At 38.7% G+C, this 23576-nt stretch overlaps 1 long non-coding RNA gene across 1 annotated transcript; it reads left to right on the forward strand.

Annotated features, from left to right (window-relative positions):
- The first annotated feature begins 11063 nt into the window (after window positions 1-11063).
- On the forward strand, window positions 11064-12010 carry LOC132103558 (uncharacterized). Its single transcript, XR_009423399.1, has 3 exons — window positions 11064-11173; window positions 11291-11567; window positions 11664-12010. It is a non-coding gene; the product is annotated as an uncharacterized LOC132103558 (long non-coding RNA).
- Window positions 12011-23576: the final 11566 nt, after the last annotated feature.

A 23576-nucleotide genomic window follows, 5' to 3' on the forward strand; every position in this document is an offset into this window, starting at 1 on the left:
TTGCAAACTATATGTAGAAAATTGTCTTAATATTACTCACAAAACAGGGCACAGGATAATTCATTTGAAGTGCTTGTGCTAAATATTATACTTACAGACTAAATTAACTAGATTAGATGACTAGTAGTACAGGTACAGTCTTCTCTAGTACTTTAAAGTCTGTTTCCACTGCAGGAACTCTCCCCAGGAACTAGGGACTTTGGGGCAGCACACAGTGTGTTTCCACTGGAATAACCAGGATCGAAATAAGGTGGTGAAGTAGATATGGAGAGTTTTTGGACCTCTTTGCGACTCAAGAGACATTCCAATGTCCCCTCTGTTTCTCTCTAGTTCATCCAGCTCCTCTGGGACTGGACGCTATGGTACAGACCAGGCTGAGGCTTCGTCTGTATGCCTTTCCCCCTATCGCTCTGCTCCTGGGAGTTCTCTCAACCAAGGCTGTTGAGACCCTCCTCCAATCCAGAGCTCCCTCTATGAGGAAACTGTACACCCTGAGGTTGAAACTATTCTCCTCAAGGTGCAGAGACCGCCAGCTTGACCCTGTTTACTGCCCAGTTGGTACAGTTCTGGAGTTTCTACAAGCTAGGCTCTCTGTGGGGTGAACTCACTCCACCTTAAAGGTGTACGTGGCGGCCATAGCTGCTAACCACGTCCCTTTCAATGGTCAGTCAGTGGGTAGACAACCCCTAGTTACACGTTTCCTCCACGGTGCATTGAGGCTGAGACCTCCAGTACGGTCCCGTATTCCCCCGTGGGACTTGGTTGTGGTGTTAGAGGCTCTCTGTAAAGCTCCATTCGAGCCAATACAAGATATATCAGATAGACATCTGACCCTTAAGACTGCCGTGTTACTGGCTCTTACTTCTCTAAAGAAAGTTGGAGACCTTCAGGCCCCCTCGGTGGCCCCTAACTACTTAGACTTTGCCCCTGGTATGGCCAAAGCATTCCTATACCCTCGAGCGGGTTATGTTCCTAAAGTTCCCTCTGTTACGCCACAGCCTTTAGTACTGCAGGCCTTCTGCCCTCCTCCCTTTCGGGAGCCAGACCAGGAGAAGCTAAATTGTATGTGTCCAGTGGGAGCACTGGACGCATACGTCCACAGAGCTGCTCTGTGGAGAAAATCTGACCAAATTGCTTGTTTGCTTCGTCCTCCTAAAAAGGGTTCCCCTGCCTCTAAGCAGACCCTTAGACGTTGGATAGTCGAGGCTATCAACGTCTCCTATGAGTCCTCTGGTCTTCCCCTTCCTTTGGGAGCCAAGGCTCACTCTACTCGGGGTATGGCTGCCTCTAAGGCCTTTCTAGCAGGTGTGTCCCTCTTGGACATCTGCAACGCTGCGGGATGGTCCACACCCTCTACATTTGCCAGATTTTACAATCTCGATATGCGAGCCGCTCCTGGCTCTTCTGTCCTCTTGCCTTAGCTGTGCTCTTCGGATACACACTAGGCAGGGGATTGGTAGTCTGGCAGTGTTGGCACATCCTTCCCCAAAGCGCTTGACGCAGCTCGAGTTCCTGAAGAGGAACGTCTCTAGGTTACGAATGTACTAGTTCCTTGAAGGAATGAGACGCTGCATCGCAGAGCCATACTCCCGGCACCCCTGCAGTCGCTTGCTTCCCTACACGAAGCTGAAGTCAGCTGCATGGCAGGTGCCTTTTATAGCTTCCTGGTCGCTACGTCACCCCGCCCGTGATGTCACATCCTTCCATTGAACAGATTGCACACAATATTCAGAGTTGATCTCGTTCTTTCGAGGAACTAGGGTTACATTCGTAACCTAGAGACGTTCTGGTGGTGCACTGCCCAGGATGAAATCCAGTGGGAACTGTTATCAGTAAAAAAATAAAATAAAATAAAAAAGTTTGTCCATCGCTTTGTATGATGTTATCTTTATTTAATATTAGCACCCCCTCGTGGACTGGGAGGAGCAGTCACATGCAATTCTACATCACCAGACTATTTGTCTAATCTTCACGATACTTTAGGCTGTGATGGAAACACAGACAGCAACAGGACTGAAAGAAAAAAAAAAGAAAAAAAAAGTTCCTGGGACAAATTGTTCCAAGTTATTTCGGTGGAAAAGCAGCTCTAGATAATGTTGCACCCATCAGACTAAATGTCTCTGCACACTAAGTCAGAAATTTTCATATGCATTTTTTCATATTCAAAATCCTAAAAATTTGTCTCACACAGAAATCTTGCACATTGAGTCTGATGCGTATTAATTCATCTGTTGCAACAAAAATTTGCAAAACAGAAATGGAGTTGGGAATGGAAATGGACACCAAATGCAAAGGTCCTGAGTGGAGTGCCCTCTACTAGAGTTCATGGGCACTCCAGCTGATGATCGTGACATAGAAAAGAAGCCCACCAGGGCGGAGCAGAGGACCCCCACACCCGAGCAGATGGGACAGATGCCCAACAGGGCGGAGCAGAGGACCACCACAGCCGAGCAGACGGGACAGAAGCCCACCAGGGCGGGGCAGAGGACCCCCCACAGTGTATTCGATGGCACAGGAGAGCAAGTCTGGTCAGGTAGAACTGAAACAGAGAACATAAACAGATTAATTGTGGCCTCCGTGGCCATGAAAGGCGGGTAGAAATTTCCCAAATGGCCTCCATAGCCGTGACAGGGCAGGCAGAGTGTTCACAGATGCTCTCCAAAGCTGTGACAGGGCAGGACGAGAGTTAATGGATGTCTTCTGTGGCTGTGACAGAACAGGCTGTGAGTTCATGGATGGCCTCTGTGGCCATGACAGGACAGGCAGTGAGATCCTGAGCAGCCTCCGTGGCAATGACAGGACAGGCAATTAGTTAATAGACGGCTTCCATAGCCGTGAAAGGACAGGACGAGAGTTCATGGATGGATACTACCAACACCTCTGAAGATTCTGCAACAGTTGCCCCCACCTCTGGAGGTTCCACAGCAGTAACAGTCTTCTTGACAGCAACACAACAGGCTGAGAGAACATTGCTGGGTGCAACAGACAGGATGAGACAAGGTTCTGGAAGTTCAGCTGAGATGTGACAAGGCTCTGGAAGTTCAGCGGAGATGTTACAAGGCTCTGGAAGATCAGCAGTGACTTGACTTGACTCTGGAAAATCAGCTGTGACTTGACTTGACTCTGGAAGAACAGCGGTGACTTGACTTGACTCTGGAAGATCAACGGTGACTTGACATGGCTTGTGAAGATCAGCGGTGACCTGACTTGTCTCTGGAAGGTCAACGGTGACTTGACTTAATTCCGCAACATCAGCTATGTCTGCCATTTCTGGAGGAAGTGCCACACCCGACCTCCCTTTAGAGGGCGCATGCGAGGAGCGGGTTCTGGATTGGTGGCCATTTTGTTCTGGGGCGCCTGATGGCGGCCATTTTGTGCAGTGTCGCTGGGCTGGTGGCCATCTCGTGCAATGGCGCTGGTGGTTCAAGCTCTGCTGTCGACTGCGCTTGACAATGTTGCCCCCCAAAAAAAAGTTATTTGGGGTTTCAACGCTGTCCTCTGCCTCTCCCACAGTGAATGGAGAGTCACATAACATAAGAGCATGATGTCCCTTAAACTCCCCTCTAGGTACCCATGACTTAATTGGGTCATTGAGTCCAAAACAGAACAAGTCCTTAAAAAAAACTACGTCACAGAATGGTACTTGATATGATATCTCACAGAACTGTTGAACGTACTCCTCAGTAGATAGGTTTCCTTGGCGAAGGTGTAAAAGGTGATCTACTGGGTCAATGATAGAGCTGGATAGTTGACACGCTGACCTAGAACAGGGAACAGACATCTCGGTAATGAGAGGATACCGGGCCGCTGGATCCTGGTTTAGCGAAGTCTCCTGTAACATGGAGTCAGAGACGGTCAGATCCATATGCAGTAGTTTATTATAGAGTGGTCAAACAGGCAGTAATCCAACAACAGTGTAAAGTGTGTAAAGGGATATCCAAAGTCAGTAACAGTACCAGGCAGAGGTCGGGGCAGGCGGCAGAGAATTAAAGGCAGTATACACAATCCAAAATCAGACACGGAAAGAACAAACACTAGGAAAATGCTTGGAAATGCTAGACAGGGCTAAACAAGACTTTGCCATCATTGAGAGTCCAAACACAGTATATATAGGGAAGTGGTAATGGGGAACACCTGGTGGTGATTAGCCCTAAGCAAGTGATTATGGGAAATGGAGTTGGGAATGGAAACAAATGCAAGAGTCCTGAGTGGAGTGCGCTCTACTGGAGTTCATGGGCACTCCAGCTGATGATCGTGACAGTCTTCTCGCTTCTTAAAAAGAAAGGAAATATTGGGTCCATCCAATACTGAGATGTGTAGAGAGGAAGGAGAGTTCCTCCTCAGGAGCAGCGGGATTATCGCAGGCGATTCAAAGTTCAAAGTTTATTTCAGGATGTCATTGGTTCAGTTTGATGCTTTGCTAGAAATACTACAGCCACACACACATATATATATATATATATATATATATATATATATATATATATATATATATATATATATATATATATATATATATATATATATATAAGACCACCAATTTCTGTTAATTCAGTGTGCAATGATCTTTATGGTGCTTTGTGCTGCGAGACGAAGTGGATGAACTTCACAATCGCCATTCTGAATTTTGGTGTTCGCTTGTACGGTGGCTCTTTACTGTCAAAACTCCTCTTAAAATGTTTGCAACAGATGCAAAAAAAAAAAAACAGAGAAAAATTCTGATCCAGATTTTTTTAAGATGAACAAATATCCCTCATTCTATACATTATAAACTATATAACAAGAATAAAATAATTAAATACAAAGCAATGTATGTTTTCTTACATTACATATATATATATATATATATATATATATATATATACATAACTTAGAGTACACATGTAAACATACTCATTTAGAGGTCTACAAAATCTCATTGAAAGTAACTATGTCCTGCAACAAAAAGGCTCTTGAGAAATAAAGTACTTACTTGCTAAAAGCAACCAGGGCCAAGCATTTCTGCAAACTCATAGAAAATAACCCAAAAAATACAAGGTATTTATTTAATACAGTCATTAGACTAACAAATAAACAGACATCACTAACTCAATATACCATCACAGTTTAGTAGCTGTAGGATTATCCTTGAACAGTCCATTTCAGTAAAGAAACCAACACTGCATTCCACAGTTCAGAACGATTCCCCATCGAACCATTAGTGTGTCATAAAACACATTCATGGTGCCAAGATGGCTAAAGGAGATGTCACCCCCCTTTTCCTTCTCGTATCTGTCTAATCTCATGCCAGCAATGTCAGGACAGCAGGAAAAGATTTCTCTTTGTTCCCCAAACTTAAGACCAAACGGCCAAGAACCCTGTGATGACCCCAATGCATAAATCCCCAGCCTTATCATGAAAGAAAGGATGCTAAGGCATTCCTTTTGCCCAGGATCACCAAAAACCTTAAACCAGGGAACACCTACTTGCTGCATCCGTAAATTCCAGACTTTGTCTCCCAAAAACCAACAGACTGAAATTTAACCCACTTGTGGGTTAATACAAACAACGTCTCAAAATTGCTTCCAATAAGTTGAATTGATTACAAGTTTTTACCTTACATATATTTTAAGTATCATGAATGTTTTATATAATCCGTGGAATTATTTCTGTGTGTTTAACTTTCATTACAGCCTATTCGTAGGGGTTTTCTACCTCAGTTATAGGAACTAATCACTAGGGATGTGCACGGATATTCGAACATTCGAATATTCGTTCTGCTCTAATTATTCGATAAATAAAAATGATATTCGAATTTCGCAAATAAAATAAAAAGTTCACAATAAAACCTAATTTGGTCACTTTCTGTGATTCTCCACGGCATATTTGAAGGTGTATGCAAGCAAAAAATAATTAATGAATGATTAAGGGGCCATTCACATATCGCGCCTAATAATGCGTGGAAAAGGCTATGCGCTCCGCTTTCTCCTTCTTTCCAAAGCGCTCGGGCAGAAGCGCTCCTGAGGCGACGCGTTCTCTCCATGAAGACGCGGAAATTTCAGCAAAGGATAAATGTATTTGCAGCACAAAAAAAAATCGCTTTCAGTAGCTCTGCTAATAATTTATTTCACAATGGCAATCCATATACAGATACAATCAGCTGTTCCTTCATCTTGGCTGAGCTTTCAACGTTGTTACAGGAAAGGATGAAGCTGAATGTTTAGTTCTTGTCACATGAACTGCGGTGCGCTTGTGGCATTCTGAAAGTTGAGATGTTTTTAACTCGATGCTGTTCGGACGCGCCTGGAAAAAACGGGACCGCGTCGCACCGCGTGCGCATCGCGACCGCGTCGCTTCCATTATGAGCGCGCATACCGCGCGCCTACATTGGAAATAACGAACTTGAGCGCGCAAAAGACGCGATATGTGAACGCCCCCTAAAAGAACTGTGGTCTTCTAAAGTACTTCAAATATGCCGTGGAGAATCACAGAAAGTGATCCAAGAACATTTTGCAGCATCTCTTAAGTAACGAATAAACACCGCTAACTTGGAGAATGCAGTGAAAACTCCTCTTCTCGCGTCTGCCCTAGACCCTCGGCACAAACATCTCAGGTTTCTCGATGAAAACATGAGAGAAGTAAGAAAAAAAAAACTTTTTTGAACATTATCAGAACATTTTCCTTGATGCGAGTGGTGCGGATGCAGTCGCCACGATGAAGAAGATGCAATGCCCACTCGTCGGAAAAGGCTGAGCCAGTTCTCCAGCGATGATTACAGAGAGTCCAGCCGAGACGAGTGGGAACAGTTCTTGCTGTAGCCATGTATTCCACCAGATGAGGATCCCATTCAGTGGTGAAACGAAAACACGAAGCGCTTCACAAAACGTATTCGCTTAGCACAGCGTTATTTGTGAGTCCTGCCAACGTCTGTGCCGTCAGAGCGCGTTTTCTCCGCGGCCGGCCTTATTGTTAACCGCCTAAGGAGCCGACTTTCCCCCAATCATGTTTACATGCCCGTATTTCTTAACAAGAACATTTGAAACAATAGAAAAAAAGAAAAAAAGATTTGCTGACAGTTTAAAAGTTAAGTGTAAGCTACATTCTGTACAATAGCCTAATTGCTGCAGGCTGCTTTACGTTTTTTCTTTGTTCACTTTTTTTTTTTTTGCTTTTAATCTGTAGCCTACTTTTGTTTGTTTGCACGCATTGTTAAAGGTTTTCAGCTACAAAACACGATGTGTAATGTTCAAGCTTATTGTAAGCTTGTTCAAAATGACGAAAACAAATGTTGCTGAAAAATAACGTCTGACTCATTAAACTTAATTTAAATAAACGAATATTCAAATATTCGTTTTTTGTGAGCTCAAATATTCGAATGTGATATTTGTGGAAAACGCCCATCCCTACTAATCACCAGAAGTTGCCTCATAAATGTGTATTCTCTGTATTATGCATGCTTTATATTACTCAAGTAATTTTGTGTGTTAAACACTTATCACGGCTAAATCCTTATTTACTTCCACCTCAACTATGGGAAGTATATGTAGTTTGGTACCTACTTGATGGGAAAATGATTTCTAAAATTTTGATATAAAGTAGATGTGTGTAGGATGCACCATATTTAAACTATTAAGTTTGCTTATTAAAGCGTTTAAGCTAAACTCTCAGAAATTTGGACACACGCGATCACATGGACATTACGCTAATTACATGCAAGAACCGGAGAACGGGGCGTAGGTCCCGCCCAAGACAATATCTTATTGGCTGTCGCACTAAGAAGGACGGGTCAGATGGACACGCTAATAACCCAGTGACAAGCAGCTATGCTATGGAGTTTCTTTTGTGTCTCTTTTATTCAAACAAACATATTGTGTTTGAGAGTAAAACTAATTATTTTGTAATTAAAAAATATATATATTGCAAAAAAAGTCTTCTTAAGGCTCAAAAATAAAGAAGTTGATAACAGAAGTATTTGCAGTGCGTGTAAATCTTTGAAAACCTTTATTTTTCCTTGTGCACTTCGAAAACTTTTCATCCCAAACTCACACATTTTGCTCTCTTTTCTGCTGTCTTTTTTGCGGGTAAAAATATTTTGCTTGCGAGGTGAATAGGTTTGCAAGCTGAAAAGTTTTGCAAGTTGAAAAGTTTTGCGAATTGAAAAGTTTTGTTTGCACGTGAAGCTGTAGCTCAGTGGGCGGTCTCTACCAACCAGGATGAAAGGCATTTTTCTATTGTTCACCCTTGATTGAAGTGACAAGTTGGCCACGCCCACTATGGTTTCCAAGAGAAGTGAAGCAAAGCGAGAATGGCGAGCAACAGGTCGTTTACTGGGTAAGATAACTAATTTAATATCATAAACGCAGAGACAAGTGAACTGAATGATTCTCTCTTCTTATGCTGTCCCATTTAAATACTTAACGTTGGCTAGACCAGTCTGTAGTAAGTGTTACCGTTGACTAGATTTTATTAACGTTAGCCAACACTAGCAGCCAGAGCTACCATTAGTAACGTTTGCCGTGTGGTCGATGTCCAGTGTTGCTAGCTGAGCTGACATTCATAATCACATTGGATTTTATCAGCGTAAAGGTTAAAAGGCACTATTTTCGATGTTCGTAGAGTTGGGCCTAGGTTCTTCGGTGAAAATATAGGCGTCCCGCGTGACGTCACGCCATTTGGAGCATAGTTCTGAAAACTCTGAATCAAACATTGAGTTGATAGATTATTTAGCACAAGTGCATTGAGTCTGTTAACGAAACTGCATGTCTCTAGAACTGCAAAAGTTACATAGTACCTTTAAGTAAAGAAATATCAGTGATTGTAATTTGTGATCAATTAATTGAATTTTGATTAAGTCAAAAACTGAGTGCACAGTTAAAATATATATGCTTCTGAATTTTATGTATTTGTTACATCAGCTAATTTTGTTTTTAAATGTTGTTTCTCTTTGCAGGACTACACAATGGCAGATTTTGCATAGGTCTGTGGATAGACTTGCATTGTTAAATGCATTGCATTGCATTAATAGGCATCCCATTGACTTTGAATATTTCCAATTTGTTTGCTGTCAGGAGTTAGTTTGTTCGAACTGGAGCATCATATATAGACATACCCCAGGGTGTGGTGGATGCTCTAGAACAGTTAAATGAAGTTATTGCCAATTATCTTTCAAAGAGGGTTGTCCCTCCATTGTTGGACAATGTAGCTGTACCTGAATGGAGTGGAGTGGATACAAAAAGAAACTCTCCAAGATTTGCTCAGCATGCACTTACCTCTGGCCTCTTTGGCTGAAGTGCATGGCATTTCAAGATCAACCTTATACAGACGAATGAAAGAGGAAAGTCTGTCTGTTAGGAGCAACTATTCTGATCTTTCTGATCATGAACTTGATCAGAAGTTTAGATCTATAAAGGGAAGAACACCTCATGCGGGATACAGGCTGGTGAAAGGGTCTCTACAAGCAATGGGACATCGACTTACATGGAGAAGAGTAAAAATGTCTTTGCAACGTGCGGATGGTGCAGGAGTACTTTCAAGGATGATCCAGCTGTCATGCGTCGCAAGACGTACATACTCTGTTCCTGCTCCTTTGTCTCTTGTCCATATAGACATGAATCATAAGTTGATAAGGTAATTTTTAATACTTTTATTTTTAATTAAATATTAATCATAGCTTTACCATATGTTTGTCTTGTGTAATTTGTGATGTTGATGTCATATCGCTAAATCTCATTATACATACCAAAAGTTTGGGATCTGTAGATTTTTTTTTAATATATTTTAGAAAAAAGTCTCTTGGCCTCATCAAAGCTGAATTTATTTGATCCAAAATACAGTTAGAACAATATTATTGTGAAATTATTACAATGTAAAATAACTTTTTTCTATGTGAATATATATATATATAGTAATGTAATTTATTCCTGTGAACAAAACAGAATTTTCAGCATCATTACTCCAGTCTTCAGTGTCACATGATCCTTCAGAGATCATTATAATGAGTTGATGCCCAAGAAAAATTTCTTATCATTATTAATGTTGAAAACTTTTATGTACAAATTTGTTTCAGTATTCTTTGATGAATAGAAAGTTCAAAAGGACAGTTAATTTGAAATAAAATATTTTGTAACATTACACACTACTGTTCAAAAAAAGAAATTAATTAATATTAATACACGGCAATGATGCATACAATTCATCAAAATTGACCGTTTATAATGTTAAAAATATTTATATTTTAAATTGTCAAAGTATTTCACAATATTACTGTTTTTGCTATATTTTGGATCAAAGAAATGCAGAAGAGACTGATCATCAAATTATTTTTTTTTATGTGTGAATACTGGCTTTTTTTATAGGTACAACATAGTGATTTTGGGGGCTGTTGATGGCTTTTCAAGGAAGGTACATATTTATTAATCAACCCTTCATCATTTCGCTTGTATATCTTGCATATCAATATTATGCTGTTGTGTCCAACTCCTGAACAGATCTTTTACCTGGATGTTGCTGAGAATAACAAAGCCAAAACAGCTTTTGGGTTTTTCATGGATGGAGTAGAAAAAAATGGATGGCCATCAAGGTATGCACATTATACAGATTGATTTCTCACAAATTCTTTACAAAAATGGTCCCACTGATAATTAGGGATCTTATGACTACAGTTTTAAACATTTCATAAGGTATCCAGAAAAAGAGCCACATTATGTTACAAACCTTTTCTTTCAAAGGAACATTGTTAATAAAAGATCTGTATAAGATCCTTTTCCATATAAAAACTTTGTTTTTACCCTTATTACAGATTTACTGTGAGCATAAATATTGTGAAGAAAAAGTTTTTTTGTAAGATACTCTTTTTACAGATTACGCATAGTACCCAGTCATAATCAGGTACTGGAACTGCCCGTGCTATAAAGATTGTTTGAGCCGAGTTTGGTGATGTGACTATCGTGGGTGTGCACATCGCAATATCGATGATAAAACAATACATCAGGCAGCCCTAGGTTGTAGATTTAAGGCTCTTGACTTGGAACCAACACACATAATACTTCTAATAATCAAAAACTGCTCTTTCTGACTGTTTTCGAGTACGAGCAGACCAAGGGGTTGAGAATGTAAACATTGCTCGGTGCATGTTTACTGTGCGGGGAACTGGCCGTGGCAGCTTTATTGCTGGCAAAAGCGTGCATAACCAGAGGTAATTAAATAGGAGAGCATGGTTAATGTATTTTTCTTATACACTTTTTTTTTTTTTATGTAAACTTTTAAAATGCTTTGCCGTTAAATCAACATCTTACACTTTTCTCTGCCTTAGAGTGGAACGGCTATGGAGAGATGTTTGGACTGCTGTAACATCAAGTTACTACAATGTTCTCCACAGCTTGGAAGAGGAGGGATTCATTGACCTGTCTAATGCTGTTCACCTATTCTGTGTGAGATATGTTTTCATCCCCATAATACACACAGATTTGCAGCATTTCATATAGATGTGGAACTGTCATCCCTTGCGAACGGAGGGAAATTTGTCACCGAATCATCTTTGGAATATTGGGATGTTGCAAGCACCTGTGTCAGAGCCTGATTTTGCAGAGGTATGCATTACTTAAGATAGATAAAACATACTGCCTTATGGTACTTTGTAAGGTGATTGTTCTTGTAATCAATGCCTGTCACTCCCTCCCACCCAGATTTTGCAAGCAGAGGAATTATTCTTCCAGAATCCACAGAGTGTTGACTCTGAACATGGAGTCATTGTCCCAGAGATACCTTGCCCCTTGTCACCTGAAGATTTTGCTACTTTGCAGAATCAAGTGAACCCCAGCGTTGAGTCCACTTGTTTTGGCTATGACATCTACGTACAAGCATGTCAATTAACTTTAAATTTAATGTTATAAATATATAAAGCCTAGGCGTGTTCGTTCATGCTTTGTCTCGATCGTGATTTGAACTCTCTGTAGTGGACTGAGCTCTTTGTAGTGGAATGAGTTTTCTGTAGCGGACTGATTTATTGTTTGTTTACATTTATCACATTGTACATAGCGCACATTATTCTTGTTGTTTTACTGGATCTAGTGGCTTTTATGTGAATAAAAATCCAGTAATTTTTTCCCTTTCAAATATTGTTTGTCATGTTCTTCCACCTCACTTCACATCCAGCAGCATATTAATATATAAATGTTACAGTACATTCCCTACTTTTAAAGTTCGTAACATATGTATGAAAAAAGGGCTCCTGCTGTATGGTTTGTCTTAAATGTAATTTATTAAGTTGATTTTAATTTAAGTATTTTGACTTTATGAGAAAAAAACGACAAAAATTAATTATGCAATAAGGAACCTTTTTTTATTAGAACTTGTTTGTGGCTCCCACAAGAAATTGGCTGATATATTTGATTTTTTTTTTTTTTTTTAATGTATACCAAATACAAATTTATATTATTTCCCCTTACATGCATTTAAAGGGTTAGTTCACCCAAAAATGTAAATTCTGTTGTTGATTACTCACCCTCTTGTTGTTCCAAACCTGTAAGACTTTTGTTCATCTTCAGAACACGGATGAATGTTTTTATTGAAGTCTGAGATATTTCTGTCCCTCCATTGACAGCAACACAACTACCACTTTGACGTTTCAGAACGACTGCAAAATATCCATATTCAAAATAAATATCCGAAATTTCATATGCCCAATTGAGTAGTTTTCTCCAAATTCATATGGATTAGTTTTTATCTCTTTATTAACTTTTTGAAGCGTTCAAAGTGGTAGTTGTGTAGCTGTCAATGGAGGGAAAGAATTCTCTCAGATTTCAATAAAAACATATTCATTTGTGTTCCGAAGATGAACGAAGTCTTGCAGGTTTGAAAAAAAAAGTTGAGTAATCAATGACAGAATTTACACCTTTGGATGAACTACCCCTCTAAAAACTTTACAAAGAATAACGCAATTAAAGAGAATGCTTTGATATACATTACACTCTGTAAAAGTTTGCCCCATATGTAACGGCAGTTTGCATGAGTGTTTTGAAAGACTCGTAATCTACCATATGAACTACAGGAAATGTTATGGTATTGGTGCAAGCACTGACAATTGGGTAACACACAGTGTGGTTTGGCATGTGCTGTAGACAGCAATGGTCAAATTTAAACACTATAATAAACTTCTCCCTTTCTGACACAAGCAGATGCCTGTGAGCTTATCCTATGACAGAGATCATGACACTCCTGTGGGTTTTTCTGCATGACTTTGATTAGATCGTATATCTCAAGGCCCACACGCAGTTGTTGCAGCATTTGGATGCGTTTTGTAGTAATTTGTAAAGCAAGAGCTCTGGCAAAACAAGAATAAAGACAAAAATAAAACCTTAAAATGCTTCAAATTTAAAAACAGGGCATTCAAAACAACAAAACAAATTTTACAATTTATTTGCATAATTTAAATGAATTCCTTTTTGTCTAAAGAACAATTATAATGTATGAGTCTGTATATATACAAAGACCTATGAGAAAGGCTCATAGCTCCCATCAAACAAGTCTATAATTGCGAGTGTGATATGCAAGTAATAAGGTACGAGAGGATGTGCTGTATCGTGAATAAGGGCGTTGTTATGTGCCTGCAACCCCTTCAGCCGTGACTTATTCCTGATACAGCACAGCCTCTCGTACCTCTTAACCTTTACGCTGATAAAATCCAATGTGATTATGAATGTCAGCTCAGCTAGCAACACTGGACATCGACCACACGGCAAACGTTACTAATGGTAGCTCTGGCTGCTAGTGTTGGCTAACGTTAATAAAATCTAGTCAACGGTAACACTTACTACAGACTGGTCTAGCCAACGTTAAGTATTTAAATGGGACAGCATAAGAAGAGAGAATCATTCAGTTCACTTGTCACTGCGTTTATGATATTAAATTAGTTATCTTACCCAGTAAACGACCTGTTGCTCGCCATTCTCGCTTTGCTTCGCTTCTCTTGGAAACCGTAGTGGGCGTGGCCAACTTGTCACTTCAATCGAGGGTGACCAATAGAAAAATGCCTTTCATCCTGGTTGGTAGAGACCGCCCACTGAGCTACAGCTTCACGTGCAAACAAAACTTTTCAATTCGCAAAACTTTTCAACTTGCAAAACTTTTCAGCTTGCAAACCTATTCACCTCGCAAGCAAAATATTTTTACCCACAAAAAAGACAGCAGAAAAGAGAGCAAAATGTGTGGGTTTGGGATGAAAAGTTCTCGAAGTGCACAAGGAAAAATAAAGGTTTTCAAAGATTTACACGCACTGCAAATAATTCTGTTATCAACTTCTTTATTTTTGAGCCTTAAGAAGACTTTTTTTGCAATATATATATTTTTTAATAACAAAATAATTAGTTTTACTCTCAAACACAATATGTTTGTTTGAATAAAAAAGACACAAAAGAAACTCCATACTATGCGTTGCTTTTAGCTTTTCGCCTCATCTTTGCCCTGCTTGCAGTGACTTGGGCTCTTGCCTACGGTTTGTGCTGACCTTTCCATCGTCCAGCGTGTACTCTTCAAACCACCAAGAGCTCATTCAAAACTCATCAACTCTTCCGTAAGATCCTTCGTTGAACTTCGTTCAAGAAAACCCTCTCAGAGAAACTCCGTTGCATAGCAACCCGCAATCCAGGAAGTCTCGCGAACGAAGCGCCACCCGGCAAAGCCAACCAACCACTCACCATCGAGTGCTGTCCCTCCGAACGCATCATCGACCGACTGCCAGCCAATCAGCATCAGAGAATCCCTCTCCAGCAACTTCGTTACAGAAGGGAACGCATCCAAAGCCAACAAGGAGCATCCAAACGCAAGTACACAATATCTCGTAATTCTGGCTGAAACTGGAGCAAATCTTATTAAGAAAACGAACTAAGATTAAAGTGCTAGTAGATTGATTCTCTCAGGTTGCAGTCAAGAAGTAGTGTCTAACGCTAGACACTTGGGACTCCATTCACCCTCCGTTAATAACATCATTTTTCTCTGTCACTGTTTGAATGAATGTTTGTGTGTTTTCGTTAGTTTAGTTTGTATGTATTAGAGTAGTTTAATAAAGCTTGTTTGATTTTACATACCAGTGTCTTGTGCTGTGTGCTTACAAGTTACTGCCTTAAACTGTAGATTCTGTTACCTTGCTCATAATCAGTAATCATAATTTCATGATATTATTACCGTAGGCCACGGGATAGTATTTTGTACAGAATTGATAAAATACCCTAATCTCAATTTATCGGTGGACGAATAGTTGATAAAGTGTTAAATATTAATTCTGAATATTTTGCATACTAATTCGGTTCTTATTCACTCTAATTCAATCCCCTTTGAGTTATATTAATCTTAATTCCCTTATTAATCTTACATAGCAATGACTTTATGTATTTCTTCACTGAAAATACCAAATATCAAAACTATTAGAAATGCAATGTAAAATGTACAACCTTTTGACCCATTTTATGATTCAGTCTCTGTTACCGCCCATCAAGAACAATTAACCTATCGATAAGCAATCACAATGACAACATCCCGGATCAACACCATTCATACACTGCAGGGTACGATTAAATTATTTTACATTTAACCAAATTAATATGGAGAAGCCCTCTTACATAGACCTTCGTTTATGCATTTTACATGACGTGAGAACAGTTTGCTATTTAGGTTTGTACATTAGCATGGACTATTTACTTTAACGCTAATGTTAGCTAGAGATACATTGCTAAAGCACAAGATGACATTAATGTTCTGTTTGAGCAGATGAAGTGTTACGTAATGAGAGTATGACAACCAGAAATGAACGTTTCGTCTTTATTGTGATTGGAGTTGAATTCTTATGGACATTTTGCTCTGTTTTGGTTAGATTTGTAAATTAAATAAAATGAATTACATTGCCTATCCTCTCAGGATAACTGGAATTAGTGTTACATTGTTTTTCCATTTTTGTAGCATGTAGACCATTAAAACCATGCAAGTTTCGGATCTTCCTATGTTTCTCTATGGCACTGAAACCTAAAGATGTCAGACTTCCTCTCATTGTGCAACTTATACTCAATTGCCATTGGCTCATTTGTGTTCGAGGGGAGGGTCTTACCGATAGGTCAATTGGGGTGTGTTACAACTATAGGACAAGAACAACTAAATAAACACATTATTATATTATTATATGTAAATCCACATGTTTATTAGATCTCATTCCCACTAAATTATTGAAAGAGTTGTTACCTTTGGCAGAAGATTGCACCCCCCTAAATGCGTAGCATTACTCATAATTTATATTTATTGTTTTTGAACCATCCCAGCTGGCATATGACTGACCTTCGAAGTTGAAGTATGGTTGAAATAATGTCAGTTCTTGTTTCAACATTGAAACAACATTGAAACAACGTTTAATGCTGAATGGTTCTGTTTTCAAAGCTTCAGTAAATAATGGCACATACGTCTGTCTTACGAATGTACTGAAAATTCTCTAAAGAACGCTGAAGTGAACAGAAATTAGATATACAGCATTTGCATGCAGCTTGTCAGTCACACTCATCAGGAAGGTGAGTGAAAAACACATTTTTATCAAATAATATGTTATTAATAGCGGTTCACTTCTGAGATTTGGTTCAATTGTATTCATATCAGCAGCGAACCGAAGTTCACTTGAACTGCGCATTTTTTTCAATAAACACATATAAGTGATGATAGTGTTGCTGATTTAGCTTGGATTCGAGCAAGAGTGAGCCTGCAGTGTATTCTGCGTGTAGCAACTGCAAACAGAGCAGCAAATTAATGGAAATCCACTGTCTCCTCAAAATAGCCATCTATATGTGACACACATACAGCAAACCCATGTTTTGTTTTATTCTGCTGTGCATAATAGCACCAAATTTATAAAAAATAAATAAAACACAATGTATTGACAAAAATTCTGTATTCTGTCATACAATGTGAACGTTCGTGATGATGTAAGATGACCATAATTGCACTGGGGTTTGAAATAATCTAGAGATTATAAAAACAGACTAAGTCTGTGGCGGGTGCCTGGGAACAATCAGACTCAGGTTTGAACTACAGCGAACAAGCCCAGTGTGAAAGCCACCTTAAACTGGCAGTTATTAAGCTTCTCACTAAGAAAACGCAACTACCTGTAGATCCAAACTAATTTGAAAAATTACAGACCCATTTAAAATCTCCCATTTATGTATAAAATATTACAAACAATTATGTATCATTCTCACCTCCCACACAAAATCATTAGTCTATTTCAGCTAAAATATTAAAATATCCATTGCTTTTAATTACTCAATTAAATGTATTAAATAATAAAGTGGTACCAAAGTGTCAGGAAAAGAGATGGCAACAGAACGAGCTAGGAGGAGAGAGAGAGGGAAATGAGAGAAATCAGAAGAAGCTAAACCAATGGAATGAGACTAGAATGAAGGGAGCTCTTGCTGAGAACAAGGAGCTGGTGGAGGCAGGTAGCGTCCCTCAGAATTTTTTCTTTGGCCAGAGCCTGGAATGTGAGAAGGGAGGGACTACCACCCGTCTTGCCAGTTTTAATGCTGTCATTGGGTATGGCACAACAATGAATATATTTAGAGGCAAACACCTGAAGGTATCTGACAATGGGTGGATAAACAGTCAGTTGTTTTTTTGAGTGGGGGAGGCAATTTGTGTTACAAAACTGCATTTTTCCATCTCAAAATATATCTAAATTACGACCTCAATGTCAAATGCAGAAATGTTAATCCATGCATTTATGACCTCAAGGTTAGATTATTTTAGGTTAGATTATTGTAGCTTGGTTGGGGTCACTTCATCTACAGCGATATTGTTAACTTGATTGCAAATAAATGCACAGACACTATTTAAACTGAACAGAGATGACATCACTGAATTCAATGATGAACTCCCTTTAACTGTCATAACAGGCTAAACAGAACCCTGTTTCTGGCCGTCTTTTCAAAGGCCAGCTGTACACCCTCCTCACCTACTGTACATCCTGAGGAAAACCCTATTCATGCACTTCCTCAGCAGCTTCATTGTCAGTGCCCTTTTGGTTCACGACACCAACTTCATTTATGTTTCTATCCAGAATGCTGGTGTTGTCCCAAGCACTTAAACAAATGCATATTTGTGGTCGATATAAAATGCTTTAACTACATTGGTAGTCCATTGCCTTTGCATTGCTATCACTCTCTTCTATGTGGATTCCATCTGATCTTGCACACACCACAACTCGCTGTTGCCAAATCGTCTCCGCTGTCACAAAACCTCAACTGTGCACATGCGTCAGTGGAACCAGACGATAGGCTTAAATGTTTCATGGCTTGACTGTTAAAAGCAGATGATTGGCTTTACAGCGGGAGGGGCAGGACATGTGCATACAACTGCCATCTTTGCCATTATGGGTTTTCCTTATATAGTTGTATTGAGGATTGAGGAAGTGGCATGTCTCTTATAAATTGTCTCTGCTGATATACAGCATCGTCTGCAATAACATGGTAAGTGTTGTTGTAATGATGTGCAATCTGACATTATTGAGTAGTCTATATCACCGAATCATACACAGAGTGCACGTACATTAATTTATTAGTCTATTAAAACTCAATATTCCAGGCATTCTAAATTGTAGATGGCAATAATTCTTCTGTATGCTTTTTATATTTATATAATTTAATGCAGGCCTAGTTAACTTAATCTATATCACACGAAGAGTACCGTTTTTCTGCAGATGCATAATCACATTTAATAATAATTTTATACAAGTTCAGTAAAATAATAAGTGACTTACATTTTAGACATAATATTGCTTATTTTTGCTCAATTTAGCTAATGAAAGTAGTTCCAAACTAAGATTACAGCACTATTTTGCGTCTCTGAGCAATGGACGGTGTTTACATATTGAATAAATCAGCTTTTTAAATAAATCGGTTGAATAGATGATTCAGTGATTCATGCACTAACATGGTCAAATGCTTTGTCTCTGAATGAATCAGCCGTTTGAATGAATCGGTTGAATCTCAATGACTCAATCATTAACATTCACTTGCTGTCACCTACTGGCGGTTTAATTTCACATTTAGACAATTTTTTTTCTTCTCATCTTTTAAATTATTTCAGATATCAGTATTCAACTTAATATGTTAAAAACAAATCATTAAGCCTATTTATGCATCTGTAACTGCAGTTTAAATGAATCCATGTCCCCTCTTAGATACATAAACTGTTGTCTAAACGCTTTCAGATGCAGATTCCAGAAATGATTTCTTATGTTGGAATGAAAGATACTAAGTACTACGGCCGACGGATAAGTGCTTCTTATTCTTACCCAAAAATACAAAATGGAAGAAAAAGTTAGAACTGAACAAAGTCTTGCTACTCAAGCTGTGTATGAACATTTTTAAATATATTTATTTCATTCTTTTCCATTTTGCATTTACTTGTACTTTTACTTTAAGAGGGAAGACCAAGAATGGTGACCCTTCAAATCAGACAAGACAACTCCAAAGTTAGTTTGAGTTCTGCAATGAAAAACACAGACATCAATGGTCTTAATAAAATGAGAATGTAATCACTCTGTTGTTACATCAAAATGTGAAGTAAACAGCCAGGACACAACAGAAACATTAATTTTCTAAAAAAACATAACTCACATCAGTCTCAAAAGAATTAAGTTATCTTGTCTCTGGATTTCAACATATACAAAAACAAACATTATTTTAGTCTTAGTAAAAAAAAAAAAAAAAAAAGATAACTTGATAGAATTATGAAGTTTACTCGCCTTAAACCCTTCTGTCCCTCTCTTCAGAAGAAGCTGAGAACACCACCTCCTCCTCACACAGTCTGTGACTCCTCACACAAGCAGACTGTGTCTTTAACTCTCAATGCGGGGACAATGAAGACACCAGCTCAACAAGTCTGAAATATTACATGCAAAACATACTTTTAACAATTACCACTTCAACAGCCTCAAAATAATTACTGTATTTTCCGCATTATAAGGCGCACTTAAAAGCCTTTAATTTTCTCAAAAACAACAGTGCGCCTTATAATCCGAAGCACCTTATATATAGATCAAGGTGCTCTGTCAAAATGTTGACATTCCCTTTAGCACAGCTCCATCTAGTGGATGCATAACGCAAACAAAGTCAAACGTTTGACTGCAGTGTCTTCTATTCTATGTGCCTTATAATCCAGTGCGCCCTATATATGAAAACAGTTCTAAAATAGGCCATTCATTGAATCCGGTGTGAATATACGCCTTATAATCCGGTGCGCCTTATAGTGCGGAAAATGTGGTATGCTAGTCTTTACTACGCAATGCCATTTCCTTTAGGAGACTAACGTTCCTAACAAACTACATTCAGTTTAACTCCGAACCATAACCGAACCAGTTTAACTTGTAACCATAACCATAACCGTCTATTAACACCTCAAAAAGTGCAGATATTGTAAACTATTATGTAAATATGACATAAGACACTCACAGACGTTATATTAGAAGTACCTCTTCCATTCAGTAATGTTAAAGGGGGCCGTTAAGACTTCCGTTTATGAGGTGAAAACCGCGTCCGCATATTTTTCTATATAATCTCCTTTGTTTCCGCCTTTCATAAAACCTTCCGCCTTTCATACAACCGGGTAAACAATAAACAATAACTTTACATTTTTAATCTTTACTTACCATAGTCTTTCACTCGCTTCTCACATCTTTCACGCTGAAAAAATGGCAGCTGCTTGCTATGGAGACGTATGATCTTAACGTGACGTGCGTGCTCTCCATCACGTCCGCGTTCCCAACCCAGCGCCGCTGTGTTATAATCCAGACCAATTTTCAACCCAAACTTGGGTTAAAACAACCCAATGTCCTACCCAGCGGTCTCAACCCAGCATTTGGTTTGAAAAAACAACCCAGCGTTTTTTAGAGTGTGGTGGTCCTTGGCTCTGTCCTGGCTCTCTACTCTGCCCTGGTTTCCTGCTTTGCCACCTCCACCTGTCACCCTTCTCTGCTGGCTTTGCCTCAGTACCAAGTTCCCCCACTTCCACATGGATATGGCCCTCCATTCCCCCAGCACCTCCCTCCGGGACTAATTTCTGTTCTCGTTTGGGAGCGTCTGGAAGCTGCTTCTTAAGGGCAGGGGGGCTCTGTCATGATCTCCAGCTGGAGTGTCCATGAACTCCTCCAGAGGGCACTCCACATCTGATTCCTGCTACTCTCACTTACTACATTTCCCATAATCCTGTCACATGAGCAGTCAGTTATGTGTGTGTAGGAAGATTGAATTTAAGGCCCGGGTACACTTCACATTCAGCGTTTCTTTCCATCTCACGCACAGCCGCGTCCGCACAGCTTTCAAAAGTATACTCAACCGCAGATGAGCACGGACGGATGAGCTCACATGCGTAGATTCTCTTGATGACAAGAATAACCTAATGCTGCAGTGCACTGCTGAAGAATACTTTGGCCTTTAAGCGATCGACGATCGGCAACCGGCTGTTTTTTGCCTAATTGCAACTCTATTCTAGACTTGCAAAATGTAATTTATGTGAAAATATGAAGTCTGTTAATGGCCGTTAACACAGGCCAGAGACGCTGAAGACGGACGCACAATAAAAAATACTGTAGCAGTCAGATCACTCGCTGTTCATGATGCACAAACTATTGAAAGAAAATCATCAGTATTGATTTGGGGGTTTATATAAATGTGTTTCTGAGTGGAGCTGACTTTCTTCTGAAAAGTTCACGTGGTATAATTTCACAAAGCTTGTCAGAACATTCGGTTTTTGCTTCAAATTGGGTTTATGATTATCATTATATAACTAAATGATATGAAATTATATAAATGATATGTATATGAATTATATAACTAAAATTAAATGGCTAATTACAGATTTAGGTTAAATAAAGATCTTAATTTTTTTCTTTTTTGGGAAACAAATAAAAGGAAAAAAATTCTACTGTTTTTAATATTCTGCATGCTGCTCAAAAACAAAATATATTGTGTCCAGCGGAAAGAAAAGTTTTTTTTTTTTTACCCACTCATTTAAAAATAACACTTTTCAGGCCTTTAACAACAATACCGTGATGACGTGAAACCATGATATTTTTGCTTAAGGTTATCATACCGCCAAAATCTCATACCGGCCCATGCCTACTCTTTTGTCTGCCCTGGATTATACCTGTTTGCTGCTATTTGACCCTGCCTGTTTTGACCACTCTTTCAATAAAGCCTGCATTTGGATCCTCAACTCAGTTGTCATGCCTCCAACATTACACGTACACATTTGTGTCTGTTATTTTGTTTATCTGAATGTCATTTTACACATTTGTAACTATTAATCTGCAACTTCCAATTCAAAGCACTAGTGTTTTGATTGTCTGTGTGTGCAAATCAAAAGATTCAGATTTTCACATCAGAGCGACTGTAAATTTCAGCTTGCAAATATGAATATTAATATGACAAGTTCTCACAATCAAATCAACAAGCTCTTGAGTTTTGTACTATTTAAAGTTAGTTTTGTCTTTAAGACAGTGATCTGTAAACCAGATTCAGTGCAGCACGTATTTTCATTGTCTGGCTCTGGTATTGAGAAAAAGCTGCTAATTACCAAGATCTGTTTTTTTCAGGTGAATTCTTTATTTGTGGCTTTAAAATTATAAAATAGGTTTTTTTTTTATTATTACCCAGAAATTCAGCAGTCACCTTTAGATAATGCATTTCAATGAAACATTGTTTTTTTTTTATTCATTTAGCATTAGTAACACAATGTATATGAATTCCAAGGCTGTCATGTTCAACGAAATTACAATATAATGTTCGTCCACATCTGCTGTGGAAAATATATTCAGTGGTCTAGTTCTGCTTTTCTACTCTAAATAAACATAATATGAACATATTTATACTGTGACATTTAGTCAACAGGGGACACCCTGCCTCATGAATTGGATTAATATAGTGCTACTGCAAGCCACAGCATTGTGATTGATTCCATTACCATAATACTGCAAACAGAAATGCATTTACTAAAGATAGAGGTAGATGTTTTGTATTGCAACAGTCCTCTCAGATAAAGGAAAGGAGGAAAAGTTGAGGAATAATTGTATTGCCAATAGAGCATAATAGTTTTTGAGGGTGGTGGGGGGTTTGCTGTAGTGGAATGTTACCTGTAGCAGACATTCAAACACATGGCAGTTCTTGTGTAGCAGGAAATGAAAGGGTTTAAGATTCACTTGTACATATGGTAATAAAGACACCTGAAAATTTTTTTCATTTGGTATAGTAAGTGTGAGGACAAAAGAAAAGGATGCCTTTTTTATGCAAAACGGGGACCTTCTATGTCTTTCATTAATGTGTTAGTATTATTCTAAACATCAACCAAAATTTAATAATTAATTTTATTCATGTTTTTTTTCTTTCATTTTTTTTTCTTTTTGCCTATTCCCATCCTTGTGTTTTAAACAGATTATTGAAAAGTATTATTAAATGACCAAATGATTACAATGATTATTATTAAAAAATAATAATATTTGAGTTTTGATTACTGGGTCTTCAGAGAATGGAATTCAAGAGTATATATACAAGACTCTCCTGCCACTGAGAGTG

This window comes from Carassius carassius, chromosome 24, assembly GCF_963082965.1.
Source record: "Carassius carassius chromosome 24, fCarCar2.1, whole genome shotgun sequence".
Classification (NCBI taxonomy): Eukaryota; Metazoa; Chordata; class Actinopteri; order Cypriniformes; family Cyprinidae; genus Carassius; species Carassius carassius.